The 16954-nt window shown below is 28.8% G+C and overlaps 1 long non-coding RNA gene across 1 annotated transcript in view; it reads right to left on the bottom strand.

The window, feature by feature from the left end:
* Positions 1-16954, bottom strand: part of LOC128668376 (uncharacterized) — an 88667-nt gene that overhangs the window by 5641 nt on the left and 66072 nt on the right. The window lies entirely within an intron of this gene.

Raw genomic sequence — 16954 nt, forward strand, 5'->3', positions numbered from 1 at the left:
TATTATTATTATTATTATTATTATTATTATTATTATTATTATTATTATTATTATTATTATTATTATTATTATTATTATTATTATTATTATTATTATTATTATTATTATTATTATTATTATTATTATTATTATTATTATTATTATTATTATTATTATTATTATTATTATTATTATTATTATTATTATTATTATTATTATTATTATTATTATTATTATTATTATTATTATTATTATTATTATTATTATTATTATTATTATTATTATTATTATTATTATTATTATTATTATTATTATTATTATTATTATTATTATTATTATTATTATTATTATTATTATTATTATTATTATTATTATTATTATTATTATTATTATTATTATTATTATTATTATTATTATTATTATTATTATTATTATTATTATTATTATTATTATTATTATTATTATTATTATTATTATTATTATTATTATTATTATTATTATTATTATTATTATTATTATTATTATTATTATTATTATTATTATTATTATTATTATTATTATTATTATTATTATTATTATTATTATTATTATTATTATTATTATTATTATTATTATTATTATTATTATTATTATTATTATTATTATTATTATTATTATTATTATTATTATTATTATTATTATTATTATTATTATTATTATTATTATTATTATTATTATTATTATTATTATTATTATTATTATTATTATTATTATTATTATTATTATTATTATTATTATTATTATTATTATTATTATTATTATTATTATTATTATTATTATTATTATTATTATTATTATTATTATTATTATTATTATTATTATTATTATTATTATTATTATTATTATTATTATTATTATTATTATTATTATTATTATTATTATTATTATTATTATTATTATTATTATTATTATTATTATTATTATTATTATTATTATTATTATTATTATTATTATTATTATTATTATTATTATTATTATTATTATTATTATTATTATTATTATTATTATTATTATTATTATTATTATTATTATTATTATTATTATTATTATTATTATTATTATTATTATTATTATTATTATTATTATTATTATTATTATTATTATTATTATTATTATTATTATTATTATTATTATTATTATTATTATTATTATTATTATTATTATTATTATTATTATTATTATTATTATTATTATTATTATTATTATTATTATTATTATTATTATTATTATTATTATTATTATTATTATTATTATTTCAGGCCTGGTTTGATCGTACTTATTCTTATGTTTTCGATATGCTACCAACCTACAAGACGGTTGAAAACAAAATTCGGTTGGATTCTAGAAAATCTGGAGTTTATTACTGAAGGTTTGCGTTTTCAATGAACCATGTGGACAGAATTCGGTCCCATCCAAAAGCATTGAGTGCCCTACCTCTGGTCTAGGACAGGAGTTACTTTGAGGCAGTGAAGTTTGAATTACAGTGTCTTCACACAAATTATTTTACACTAGTTCCACATTAGTTTTTACAAGTGTTTTCACACTTCGGGTTTTACACTAGTTCTGCAGTCGTTTTTGTACAAATGTTCTCACACTTAAGTTATTAATTATTTTACATGTCTAGATTTATCGTCTCATTTCGTGGTTGTTTTTAGATAAATTTAAAAAGTAAATAGAATTATAATAACGTGAATAATATATTAGTCAGTGTATCAACAAATTAAAATAATTAGCTTGCTGTAAATCCACCCGTATGAAAATAACATATGTAGTCGAAATATATGTGAAAATATATGATGAATATCAGAAAATATATGTGGCCAATTTAACTAGATTTTCTGATATATTTTTTTTTTTATATTAAAAAATATAATATTTATTATATACTAGTTGGTATATGTTTAGCATTGTTACGTTTTGGCTTTAATTATATTTAAATAAAAATTTCAGAAATTTTTTTTTTTTGAAGTCTCGAATTATTTATTCGCCACGGTGGGTAAATAAACGGTTCGATACTTCTTAGGATCATAAATAAATAAATAAATCGTTACTTTGTTGGCGAAATTGTTTCTTTTCACTGTCAACATTTTAACGGAAATCTCTGGCGATAAGAGAATCACCGTGGCTCGCGGATAGTCTAAACAGATGACGATGCATGAGATCCGGGCCACGACGATTCTCTCATAGGAAACCTGAGATGCGACGTTAACATTTTGATGAAAGTATTTAGTCGAAGAGCAGCAGAATCAGTCAGTTGATCGCGAGATCTCACAGAGCACGAAAATCTGTACTAATTAACTGACTGATTCTCCTGTCTCCAGGTTCAGAGGAATAAAACCTAAAATTTAACCTTCAATACAAATCTTTATCTAAAGAACCAAAGGGGCGAGTGCTTACTACCTGTTCCACCCTTCCTTTAATCAGAGCGCTCAACAGCAATTCGGGCTCCTTCATCACCAATCGTATCACCCTTTATGCTTCGTAGCCCATGCTGCCCTCTATCTTTCATTTGGCTTCAATAATTAGAGTTTTAAAACAACACGGAAAGTAGAAAATCTATCAGGGGATGAACAAGCGGATAATTGCTTGTTGGGAATCCGAAAGAAACAAGTGGAGGAAGCCCTTTACATAGGGTATGGGAAGAAGTTGCGACCCACCACTATTCCTATGCAACTTAAAGACCCATATAGGGAATCGGTACCACGGGGGGCCTTTCCAAGCCTACTGTGACCAGAGTCTCTTTATTTCCTGAGATGGGAGTAGTGTTTGACCCAAAGAGGTTGGACTCGTGGTGGTTGTGGTTCGATACCACGCACAATGAGGAATTCTGATAATTCCTCCGGTTGATTTCCACTCTTAGTCGATTTTCTACTAAGAGTGTCGTCTGGGTGGTAAATGGGAACATCCCGCAATGTGTGTATGCCCAAACGGGTGAGGAAACGGCCTCCGGTCGGCGGAGGTGGACTTAGGTACTGTTACATAAATTAATTAATTAATTATGCTTTGTGGCCGATAAAGCAGGAGGTCAGGATGTGCAGTACAGCTCGGTCGCGGGAGTCAAGGTGTTGTCGCCGACCTCACCAAAGGTCGTCCAAGAATTAAATCTGAGGAAGTTCTTGTTGAGCCGTCCAGCTCATGTGTTGTTGAGCTTTCGAGCTCATGTGTTGTTGAGCTTTGGAGCTCGTGTATTGTTGAGCCTTCGAGCTCTTGTGTTGTCGAGCCTTCGAGCTCTGGAGGTTTGATCAACCTATTGAAATTACTTTCTCTTTCGAAGAAACCGGGTCTTCAGAGCTCGTTTTGTTCGTACCCAGAGGAAGCATAAAGGGAGTATTTGGGCCAAGTTATGGGGCCCATAATCTTCATCATGGTAAGTCCATAAAAATTTATTTCATAAAATAAAGGAAGGTCAACAGCTGACGCACCAGGGATCTATAGATACCCTCACGATGTCAAACTGGTCATTTTTAAATTATTCTCTTTTATAAATGCAGAAGTCAGAATGTAACAGCATACATAAAATATATATGTCAATTATATACAAAAAATATATTTTTATTATATGTAAAATCATATACTTATATTGTGTATGGAAACGTGTCTTATTCGTATGACCAACTCCAATTAAATTAGATCTAATTAGTTAATTTAATACGAATATATAATATACCCATATACATCCACCGAATAAAATATATGCTTAAATATAACAAAGAAAATGTATGGTGCCATGGTAGCCGGCGTTTTGATCCCCGGACATAATATCTCCGACAAAATATCCCCAAGACAAAATATCCCCGAGACAAAATATCCCCGGACAAAATATCTCGATGACAAAATATCATTAAGACAAAATGAGCGTTTGATAAAATATTCTCTTGATTATTAATTATTTTTTTACGCTGCTAGTAAGTTGCATGTATAAACTCATGCCATAAATTAAAGGAACGAAAAAATTTTAGAAATTTATTATTGATTTTTGTAAGACTGTAACTTCGTGAAAAATAATCGTATCGGGATTAAAAAATAGCGTTTTATAGCTTGAAATTTCTAGTTTTGGCGCATTGTCATCAAAATTCTTCTGGAGCTTTAGCTATTGCACAAACATGAAAAATACAGTGAGATAAAAATTTTCTAAATTTTTTATTTTCTTTGAGAGTCCACGGTTCCGATACGATTGTTTTTTACGAATTTACAGTCTTATTAATAATAAAGAAATAAGAAATTTCTAAAATTTTTCTGTTCCTTTAATTTATGGCATGAGTGTATATTTTGAAAAAACTCATAAATATATATATGTTTATTTCCATACATTCGTATGAATTTATTTTCGAATAAACACACATAAAATCCATGAAAAAAGAGCACAGCACGATAACAAGCATATGTGTTGGTCTATTTTCGAATAAGTTCAAAAGTATAAATGTTGATGACAATAATAATAAGAAAATATTTTTATAATGTTGAACTTACGTAATATAATAAAAATATCATAATATTATATACTTGTAATAAGTTGTTGATTCGATTTTCTTATGTAAACTACATGAGAATATTCGAGTATTTAATCTTTCATAATCGGAATATAAATTGAAAAAAAATTGAGTATTGCATGGTGATATTTTGTTATCGAGATATTTTGTCTGGGGATATTTTGTCTCGGGGATATTTTGTCTGGGGATATTCTGTCAGGGATATTTTGTCCGGGAATCAAAACGCATGGAACCTAGTGCCATATATAATGTTAATTATATGCTACCATATATTTCATTTCATATAAAAATTTTATATTTTTTGAATATAAAAGGGAATATATAAATATATTATAAGGTAAATGTAAATGTATATATAGCTTAATATAAAAAACATATCAGTTACATATATGGAATACATATATTTACTACTGTATATTTTCATTTTATATTAAATCGGGCAAAATTTCTATATGATTTTTTATAATATTCAATATAGTATATCATATATTTTTTTGTTGCAAGCATATATGATTTGATATATTTTAAGCATGTATTGTTTTTTCATACGGACAGGTACTGTAATTTTTAAGTTTATTTCATGTTATAATACCAAAACATTTCCAACACACGGAAATATCATAACAAATTGTACTGCATTCAAATTCTATAGTCCTCTCTAACTACTGAAACCTATTTAATCGTACTAATCTTATTGTAAAATTCGGATTGTATGATTTAGTGTCGGCTGTCTGCCGACTAATATTTTTACAATAATTTCAAGTTTTATCATATTCAAATTATTCGTATCATCAAAATTTTGAGTTGTATAATACATAGTAATTTAAATTGTACGTCCAAATTCTTTTGATTTCAAAAACAAACCTTCCAGATAATTATTCAGTGTGATCCCGGTCTATTGATCGAAAGACTAGGGCTGAAACTAAAAATAATAATCAATTGTCCTGATCACGGTGCAGGTCACCTGGACATAACATTCCATATTGATAGAAAATTGCAGGAAAACGATCAAAGTACAAAAAATTGCGTTCAAATTGACCAAGTTGGCGTCAAATAATGACACACTAACACATTTCGTAGTCAAGTTGACACATATATTCTTGTCAAGTAACGAAGATTTTTTTCAACTTGCAGCTACCGAGGCTATTAGGATAAAAACACAAGAAACAAACATTCATAATAGTTTATAACCAATCTTTATGTATTATTGGGTTTTCGATACTACACTGAGAGAAAAAATCGGTTTTCTGAACTAAGAAATCGTAGTTCACAGACGACTCAGCTAAACTAAATCAGTTTCAGTAACTAATACACCATAGTAAAGTGATCTACGACTACATAGTCATTCTTACTATTTTTAGTTACATATACTAAGATAAAGTTAACATAATTATAATTTATATTGTAGTAAATAATTTATTCTTAGTCCAATGAGCAATAAAATTATAGTGATGTTAATAATGTACACTTAGTTCTTCAGATCATTTATAATTGTAGGAATAAGTATTTGTGTCTAGATGTACACACTAGAAAATCGAACTTTCTGAGAATGTACTGATTTGACTTATTGTAACTAAATATTCATAGTTACCATTTCCATGATTTAGTACTACAAGAAATAAAATTATTTAATTTAGCGATCTGTACTGCAGATTTTGGTTCATTATTACTGGATTTTTTTTTATTTACTAGCCAATATTTACGTGACAAATTAAGAAATTTTTTTTCTTTCACATTGAACGTACTTGATATTTTTTTATTATAACAAAAATTATTTTAGGAAACATTAATGTTTTCATGTAATTTAGTATATATTATATTACAATCAAAAATGATTCTTGTCACTCTGTCGGATAACAGAGAAGTATTTATGCCAGGATCGTTCTCAAGCTTGGAATATAATACTTCTGAAATAAGTTTCTTACCAGGGACACTATACAAAAAGTGGGCGCGATCTGGTGGCGAGCACCAAACTACTCCCGCTGCTGTTGCTTTGTTCTGGTGACTTTTATCTCTTAGTTTAAGCAACTTTTTTGTTTTGGTTGGAGCATAAAAAATTCTTGCGTTAAATAATAGTACTCATTGCGATAAATTTTATATTCTTCAAACAAAAAAGTGAAGATTGTTACAAAAACTCATATATTTTGCTTCAAAAAATATCTAATATTAAGAAATAAAAACTTTTGTAACAAGTAAAAATTCTTCGCTTTAAGCATAAGAATATGTTAACTTGAGAAAAAATATTTGAATTAAAAATAAAAATTTCAAGATAATTATTTATTTAGGGCAAGAAAATTTTGATTTCCCGAATCGATTTTTAAAAAAAATTCAGGATTCAAATTATCTGTTTTTTCTGTGCATTTATAATTCTCAAAAACAGTAGATAATTGAAAAATATATGTAGGATTAATATTAATAGCTGGAATTATTTTATAATATGAAAATCGTAAAACTGCTTCGATTCAAACATCTTGTCTGATTATTTTGCTATAAAGGGTTTCTCTTTAACTCATAAGGTTATTTATTTGTACGTTATAAAAACTTATAAACACGGCTTTGAAATTTGAGTTTCTCTACACACACTGATAAAAAGAAACCTGTGAGTCAACTTGGTTTGAGTTGAGCCAAAATACGCCACGACTTCAAGTACGGCGAAACACGCTACGACTTTGGCTCAAAAGCCACACGTATTTGGAGGGAATTATCTTAGCAACAAAAAATTTTTACACGCCCTTTTGATATAAAAAAATTTTTTTTTTTTTTTTCACTTTTTTAATCGACCTCCACATGTTTAACGATTCAGAACTGATAAGCAAAAAAAAATGTTTGATACGCTTCTTTGGCTTATGTTTTGCACTTTTGGCATTAGGAATGCAATTTAGAGGCAGGGAAACTAAATATTAATGGTATTTATAACGATATTCTCTTTTGAATTTTTTTTTAAATTTGATTACTAGTCAGCAGAAATATTCTATAATTATTAAATTAACTAGAAATCGACTGTTAAGAGAACTAACATGAAATAGTACGGTTGATACTTTTGTTAGTAGTAAAAGGAACTAAATAAATGATATTGTATGAGACGACAACTAAATTCTTAGTTGTGTCAACTATTAAAATTATTTCTACCAACTATCACACAGTCACTAAGCTAACGTAGTTACTGTATCTATTTTATGTTAATTGAGCCAACGATAAAGATTATATTGTGTTCACTACTAAGCCTTGTTTTAGAATGGTTAAAGTTTTGTAGTGACCATAATAAGGCAAAAATGGTTTCTTAAATTTAGTTAATGTAACTATTTTTCCATGCTGATTCACACTAGTACATAGTTCCAGTAACAATAAAAATTGGTTAGGGAGACTATATTTTTATATCTGTCGCTGCATAGTTCAGGTTACTAAGCACTTTTCTCTCAGTGTACAATTCAATAATTATTGTCTAATGAATGTACTCTTTTATCTAAGTGAGACACAATACCATAAACTAAAAATCACGTTATTAATTGTTTTCTATTTAGAAACAAAAAACAATGTGATTTTTTGTTGATATATATCAAGTTGATTTACTTTCAAAAAAAAAATAGAGAAAAAAAAATACATCCGACCAAAAACAGATTCTTAGTAAAAAATCGCACCAAGTACCCGCTGAACACTTTTTACAAAAGATAAAAATTTACTCTAAAAATAATAACAAAATTTTTAAAAAATACTAAGTAACTGGCATAATTTAAAATCATGAGAAAAATTTTAATAAAAATACATGAATTAATAGAAAATGATTAGATTGTACTTGCACTGAGAGAAAAGTGCTTAGTAACCTGAACTATGCAGCGATAGATATAAAAATATAGTCTCCCTAACCAATTTTTATTGTTACTGGAACTATGTACTAGTGTGAATCAGCACGGAAAAATAGTTACATTAACTAAATTTAAGAAACCATTTTTGCCTTATTATGGTCACTACAAAACTTTAATCATTTTAAAACAAGACTTAGTAGTGAACACAATATAATCTTTATCGTTTGCTCAATTAACATAAAATAGATACAGTAACTACGTTAGCTTAGTGACTGTGTGATAGTTGGTAGAAATAATTTTAATAGATGACACAACTAAGAATTTAGTTGTCGTCTCATACAATATCATTTATTTAGTTCCTTTTACTACTAACAAAAGTATCAACCGTACTATTTCATGTTAGTTCTCTAAACAGTCGATTTCTAGTTAATTTAATAATTATAGAATATTTCTGCTGACTAGTAATCAAATTTAAAAAAAAATTCAAAAGAGAATATCGTTATAAATACCATTAATATTTAGTTTCCCTGCCTCTAAATTGCATTCCTAATGCCAAAAGTGCGTATTGCAAAACATAAGCCAAAGAAGCGTATCAAACATTTTTTTTTGCTTATCAGTTCCGAATCGTTAAACATGTGGAGGTCGATTAAAAAAGTGAAAAAAAAAATTTTTTTATACCAAAAGGGCGTGTAAATATTTTTTGTTACTTAGATAATTCCCTCCAAATATGTGGGGCTTTTGAGCCAAAGTCGTAGCGTATTTCGCCGTACTTGAAGTCGTGGCGTATTTTGGCTCAACTCAAACCAAGTTGACTCACAGGTTTCTTTTTATCAGTGTGTGTAGAGAAACTCAAATTTGAAAGCCGTGTTTATAAGTTTTCATAACGTACAAATAAATAACCTTATGAGTTAAAGAGAAACCCTTTATAGCAAAATAATCAAACAAGATGTTTGAATCGAAGCAGTTTTACGATTTTCATATTATAAAATAATTCCAGCTATTAATATTAATCCTACATATATTTTTAAATTATGTGCTGTTTTTGAGAATTATAAATATACAGAAAAAACAGATAATTTGAATCCTGAAATTTTTTTAAAAATCGATTCGGGAAATCAAAATTTTCTTGCCCTAAATAAATAATTATCTTGAAATTTTTATTTTTAATTCAAATATTTTTTCTCAAGTTAACATATTCTTATGCTTAAAGCGAAGAATTTTTACTTGTTTCAAAAGTTTTTATTTCTTAATATTAGATATTTTTTTGAAGTAAGATATATGAGTTTTTGTAACAATCTGCACTTTTTTGTTTGAAGAATATAAAATTTATCGCAATGAGTACTATTATTTAACGCAAGAATTTTTTATGCTACAACCAAAACAAAAAAGTTGCTTAAACTAAGAGATAAAAGTCACCAGAACAAAGCAACAACAGCGGGAGTAGTTTGGTGCTCGCCACCAGATCGCGCCCACCTTTTGTATAGTGTCCCTGGTAAGAAACTTATTTCAGAAGTATTATATTCCAAGCTTGAGAACGATCCTGGCATAAATACTTCTCTGTTATCCGACAGAGTGACAAGAATCATTTTTGATTGTAATATAGTATATACTAAATTACATTAAGACATTAATATTTAATATTAATGTTTCCTAAAATAATTTTTGTTATAATAAAAAAATATCAAGTACGTTCAATGTGAAAGAAAAAAAATTTCTAAATTTGTCACGCAAATATTAGCTAGTAAATAAAAAAAAATCCAGTAATAATGAACCAAAATCTGCAGTACAGATCGCTAAATAATTTTATTTCTTGCAGTACTAAATCATGGAAATGGTAACTATGAATGTTTAGTTACAATAAGTCAAATCAGTACATTCTCAGAAAGTTCGATTTTCTAGTGTGTACATCTAGACACAAATACTTATTCCTACAATTATAAATGATTTGAAGAAATAAGTGTACATTATTAACATCACTATAATTTCATTGCTCATTGGACTAAGAATAAATTATTTACTACAATATAAATTATAGTTATGTTAACTTTATCTTAGTATATGTAACTGAAAATAGTAAGAATGACTATGTAGTCGAAGATTACTTTACTATGGTGTATTAGTTACTGAAACTGATTTAGTTTAGCTGAGTCGTCTGTGAACTACGATTTCTTAGTTCAGAAAACCGATTTTTTCTCTCAGTGTGGTCTACATAAAAGCGGTGTGTTCAATCCCTTTTAGTCATTTGCCTAAATTCGATTATAGTTCAAAATCGATCATAGGATTTAATTTGCTGAAATCCATTAATAACGCACAATAAGTACATTCAAATGAATTTTATTGATTCACGTATTTTTCTTAAATTATTTCTCATGATTTCAAATTCTGCCAGCTACTTGCTTTTTTTAAGATTTTGTTATTATTTGTAAAGTAAATTTTAATCTTTTGTAAAAAATGTTGAGCGTGTAATTGGTGCATTTTTTTTTTTTACAGGGAATATGTTATTGGTTATATTTTAGACTTCCAGCTAATAAAATCGTCAATTTTCAAGAAATTCATGACGTTAATGTTTTCACCTCGATATTCGAACATCGATTCCATCGAATTTCGATGTTCGGAGGTCCTAGGATGCTATTCTGATTATTGTCAGAGTGATGTCTGTGTGTGTGTATGTGTATGTGTGTCAACTCTCTAGAACTTTTGAATGAATAAACCGATTTTGATGGTTTTAGCGACAATCGAATGGGCTTTTCAAATATCCACTTTCCTACGAATTTCATTTCAATTAATCGAATAAATGCTGAGATGTATAAGGATAACAAACACAAATTTTTAATTTCCTGTTATGAAATTGAAAATTTGAAAAAAAAAAAAAAAAAATGAAGGTTATGGGTTCTGGTCCGATTTTCGAAAATCGAGTTTTCATCAGATCTTGATATTTTGAATTTCTAGAAAGCTATTTTAACTATTTCTGAATGGACGTCCGCGTATGAGTATGTGTGCGTGCGTATGTGTTAGGATGTGTGCAAACTAATTTTTGTCGTACGACATCTCGAACGAACCAACTGATTTGGATGTGTTTGGCTGCATTCGAAAAGGCTTGTCAAGACTTAGATCTGATGAGATTTTGAAGTTGATCGGTCGAGTAGTTTACGAGTAATACAAAAAATTAAACACTTTTATATTTTGGGATCTTTTTATATAACTCATAAACTACTTACCCGATTTACCTCAAAATGTAATCAGTTCTAAGCCCTGATAAGCCCTTTCGATTGCCGCCAAACACGTCTAGATCCGTTGATTCGTTACAAAGATATCGTACGCCAAAAATTAATTTTTTTTTTTTTAAATAATCGTATTGTGTTTCTGAGCTCGAAAACAGTTGAAAGTTTTAAGGCTGATTCGGAGAGCCCATCGGTTTTCAGATTTTTTTTTTTAAGTTATCTACTTTCTTTAATAGAATTAACAATTTAAGAATATATATATTGTTTGAAATTTGCCAATAAAAATAAATTAAAGTAAAATTCACTGATCATTAAAGTTAATAACATTTTTTAGTATATAGTTAGCGTTAAAAATTACTTTTTTTTTTTTCATTGTACAGTAATAAGTAATTATATCTTTATGAAAGGCTAAAAAGTGTACGCCAGAATAATATTCTTATCATAGTTAATTAGATAGTGAAATTTATTAACATAATTATAATTACATAAATGTCGTATATACATAAGCGTGTCCGTTATTTCCTATATTAGATGCTTTTACTTGAACATGATATAAATGAAATTTTCAAAATAACGTGATTGTTTAACTTTACTTAACGAAGAAACGAAGAAAAAAAAATTTTTTTTTTTTAATCAAATTCAAAAATTCATATTTTTGCAAAAACAAAAAACACAGTTCTAAAAATTTCAGGATCTTTTAAAATAAGCACATGATGTCATACGAAAAAAATCGAGCCAAAAATTTAATGTCGATCGTCATTTTTGACAAATTTCAAGAATTCAAAACTTGACAAATTTGTCATTTTTCAAATTTTTTTTTTTGGAAATTTTTTTTTTTTTCATAGCCACAATTATCCCTTTCAAAACAAGCTTTGGATCAAAGAATCGAAAGAATTTGCTAGTAAGCTGGATAACTCAGCATGATTACAATTTTTAAAATTACGGTAAGTGATTTGTTTGTTATTTAGTTTATGATAGTTTATTATATATTCACAAAACAGAAAATCATGACCATTAATAAAAGGTACACTGGACTTAAAAAATTTACCAACTTTATTCTCAGAATCTACGATAATTACATCTTGCCACGAGTCACTGTTTTGCTCATGATAAGTAGCTCCGAAACGTACACAGTATAGAGAGGAGTCACAGATAAATGTTTTCAGATGGTTAGCAGCCGTATCAGATACTAACAAGTTGCAGTTTAAGTCGCCTGCAATAATACAGTTTTTGAAATCTGGCCCAAGTTTCAAATAGATATTGAAAAAATCATTAAGTAAGAGACCTCTAGGTCGTCGATAAACGCAAGATAGTAAAATATGGGGGCCAGTAGTTAACGTCACATCGAGAATAATAAATTCTGGCTGGCTTAACTAATTAGTTATTGCTATAGGTAAAATTCTAGTTTTAAATGATTTGTGAATAAAACAAGCAACTCCACCACCACGTATATAATATCGAGAGTCAGTGCGCATCAAACTACGATCTATTCTGACAACAGTATAATCGTGAAGTAAAAAAACATTATTATCGATAGTTAGTCTAACCATGTTGCTACAATGAAAATAATATGTTGTCTTATCTCAGCTACTAATTCCATAAGTTGCACAGTATGACTAACATAACTATGGATATTTAGACTCAATAACCGTAGCGACGTACATTCAGTAGGAGTTAAATCTCTAGATCGGTATTCTAATTTAGCTAGCCGTGTAAAAAAGTTCGGGAATTCCGGTGGTGAGCCGGCAAAACTCCTAAGGAATTCATATTTGTGTCAAAATAGGAGGACCTCCAGATGAATTCTGGATGAAAACGAGATATGCAATTTTATCGTAACCGGTGGTGAGAATTCCAGTCACAAAAAAAAGTAATATCAGCTGATCGTACATAATTGCAGAAAGATGCAATTAAGAAAAATAATGTAAGATTCCCCAGATAAAAAAAAGGTCTTATTACGTAACGGATTCCTAGTAAGATCTTAGTGAAATCTGACGCAAAAGTTACATGAGTTGCCGAAAGGAAATTTTCGATTTAGTGTTTTGCTGGTTAGTACAATAATTCATCGTAATTCGATTGATCTTTGGACACATTGACAGGTATTTAATTTATACCGATGCCCTAAAATTTCATCTTGAACACCGGATAAATCCTTGAGGAACTCATATAAAGCTCCGGCGGAATTCCAGCCGACTTCTAACGGAACATTACATGAACATTCAGTGATTTATTTTTAAAGTAGAAAAATTAAATTATTGATTTAGTCTACTGCCAGTAATTCCACCGGAGCTATATAAGAATGCCTCCAGGATTTATCCGGTGTTCAAGATGAAATTTTAGGGCATCGGTAAAAATTAAATACCTGTCAATTCATTTATAGATTGATTGGATTCCGATGAATTGTTAGCAGCAAGACACTGAATCGAAAATTTCCTATCGGCTACTCTCGACAGTCATTTTTCTGCTATTCATGTACTTTTTCGCCAGATATAACTAAGATCTTACTAGGAATTCGTTGCGTGATAAAACCATTCTTTTTATCTGGAAATTCTTACATTGTTTTTCCTAACTGCATCTTTCTGCAATTATGTACGATCAGCTGATATTACTTTTTTTTGTGACTGGAATTCTCACCACCGGTTACGATAAAATTTCATATCTCATTTTCATCCAGAATTTATCCGGAGGTTCTCCTATTTTGACACAAATATGAATTCCTTAGGAGTTCTGCCGGCTCACTACCGGAATTCCTGAACTTTTTTACACGGGTAATTCTAATTTTAAGTTAATAACAATTTTATCAGCGCTATCATCTCTTTTAACAAAAGTTACTCCTTTTTGGCCCCATACATATTCATATTTGAGAGCTTTAGCTCTTTCTTTAGTAGCAATCAATAATTTATGTGTTTCAGAGTGTGAAAAGTCATTTACATACAGAAGACCTCGAAAAGAATCATCGACTAGAGTTTAAAATACATGTTTAAAATATAAAAATGTAAAAGTGGTTTGCCATCTGTAGAATTTTTTTTTTAAATTGGTATTTGTAAATTTTCGCACACTAAAAATATCGCTTGTAAGGCTAGATAAATTTAATTTTTTTAAAACTTTAGTTGACACTTTGAGAGGTGATAGTTCATCAGCGACTTGCTCCGGGATTGTAGATATTAGTAGTTCAGCAATTGAAAGATTCGAGACTGGAACTGTAGTAGATGACGATGCTAAATTATCTCCAAGTGTATTTAGTTTAGCTTCGATTTTCTTAATAGATTCTGCGTTTTCAATGCATCTTGAAGTGTTTTCATCTACCTTAGTATTTAATTGCTCAAGTGTTTTAAAAGAAACTTGATTCACCTAACTTAAACGTTCACCAAGTAGCTTAACTTCGCCGCTGGTCTTTTTGACATCATTTGACAGACATTTTAAATCAACACTATGATTCTTGAGGTTTTCCGAAAAGTTTCTTATGTTTGACGAATTCTTTATCGAGAGATCCAATAACAAGTTCAATTTTTCATCAATACTAAGCTTAGTCCAGTCAGCATTTGTATTTCCTGAAGTGTTCATTTCAGTGGTTGGAGTTTGGATGGAGATCGGTGAGCAAAATACAGCGTCTTGAGAAATGGTAGATATAGGTAGTGTGTGAGGTGACGATGTAGTCGACTTGAAACTTAACCTGGAGAAGGGTCTTGATGATGAAAGTGTTAATGACTTTTGAGGATCAAGTGTGGACAAAAGATGCTTGAAGTGTATTGCACAACAATTATCTTGTGATCTCGTTTTAATGTATTCCTTCAAACAGCTGAGATGAAAGGCTGATTTACACTTTTCACATACATGTGAAGGTTTAACTGGTTTTTTACATCTCACACAGAACGTTACCCGATTTTTTGTAGGAATTTTTTAATCCAGAGAATCAGTTGTTTACTTTAACAGATGATAACGAGGCATCAAGTAGCACAATGCAGCACGACTGCGCACTAATACTTGTCTGCACTGCCAAGTTGGGAGCATGAAAGGAATTAACCTAAACTAACCAGACAATTTTTATGTTTATAAGTTTAATTTTTTCAATACTTCAAAACTTGTAAAAACTGAGTATGATTGCTCGGAATGAAGATTTCGTTAAACCCAAAATTTGTAGGCCCGACACAAAAATATGCACACAAGGAGACACAGCAAAAATACTTTGCAAGACAGAGTAAAAAAAATACGTGTAGCACGTCTTATACTCTTATATAAATGTGTTGTATACTATTGTTAAATGCTCAAGATTCTGACTTGAAATTTGAATCGTTTATTATTATTAAGCCTACTCAACGTACTCAAAACGCAAATAAGACGGATTCGACTAAAACGTAGATAGAACCCATTTAGATTAAAAGAGGGTATATAGTCGTTTTTGTTCAAGCTTTTTTTTTTTTTTAAATAAAATTTCTAAATGCAAAATCAAAAAGGAGGCTCTATGCATTGCTCTATAATCCAGCAATCTAAGTTTTCATTTTTCAAAATTATTTATTTGTCTATGAGAAAAACGTGGACAAAGTTTCTACTTACTGCCTAAATGCAACAAGGATAGTACCGTTCATCTACTTGGGTGTGATAGAGAACGAGAGCGGACGCCTCTTAAGACAACAGAATAAAGTTATTTGAAGATCATTGTATTTTTCTACGGAAAATGGTAAAAAATAAGCTAGAAGTTTATAAATACAAATTCGTAGCTGGCGTAAAAAAATTTCAGGGACATTCTAGACGTAAATGCTCTTGACGATTGGCTCTCATATATTTTTCTATTCTAAAGTGTCAAATTTTTATCCATTGGTTTTTAGCTTCTGAATAATGTATAAGACCCAAATAAAGCATGAGAAATCTATACACTTGAGTATTTACGTCTAGAGTGTCCCCTAAATTTTTGTACAACTCCTACAAATTTTTATTTACGGATTTTTAGCTTATAGGAATTTTTAGCAGCAATAAAAGGCTCTTGAAATAATTCCATTTACTGTTTCAGTCTAAATAAGTTTCATCTACGTTCCACGTTTACCCGTCTTAATTTAATTTTTAAAACGTCAACTACATGGTAAGAAATATTTTGTGGATATCACTTTGCCAGTAGGCGATAGTTGTTGCGGACGCCGCAATGTCAGTATGGTCGTTAGGCCCATACTGCGTTGCCGTATCCACAATGCTTCTGATAGGTAAGCCTAATCTAACGACATCTACATAGTTTTGGCGGTAATACGATAGTATACATTGATTGACACGCCAAAAATTATGGCGGGAAAAACTAGTAGCATTGTGTCTTCGGCATTGTAGTATGGGTCTCAGGGGCCATGCTGTTTCGCCGTGCCTGCTGTGCATACGTGTGAGCGATACAATAGCTACAGTACTATACAGTAAAGTAAATAACGCCATACTTCTGAGACTC

The sequence above is a fragment of the Microplitis demolitor genome, chromosome 8, assembly GCF_026212275.2.
Source record: "Microplitis demolitor isolate Queensland-Clemson2020A chromosome 8, iyMicDemo2.1a, whole genome shotgun sequence".
Taxonomy (NCBI): Eukaryota; Metazoa; Arthropoda; class Insecta; order Hymenoptera; family Braconidae; genus Microplitis; species Microplitis demolitor.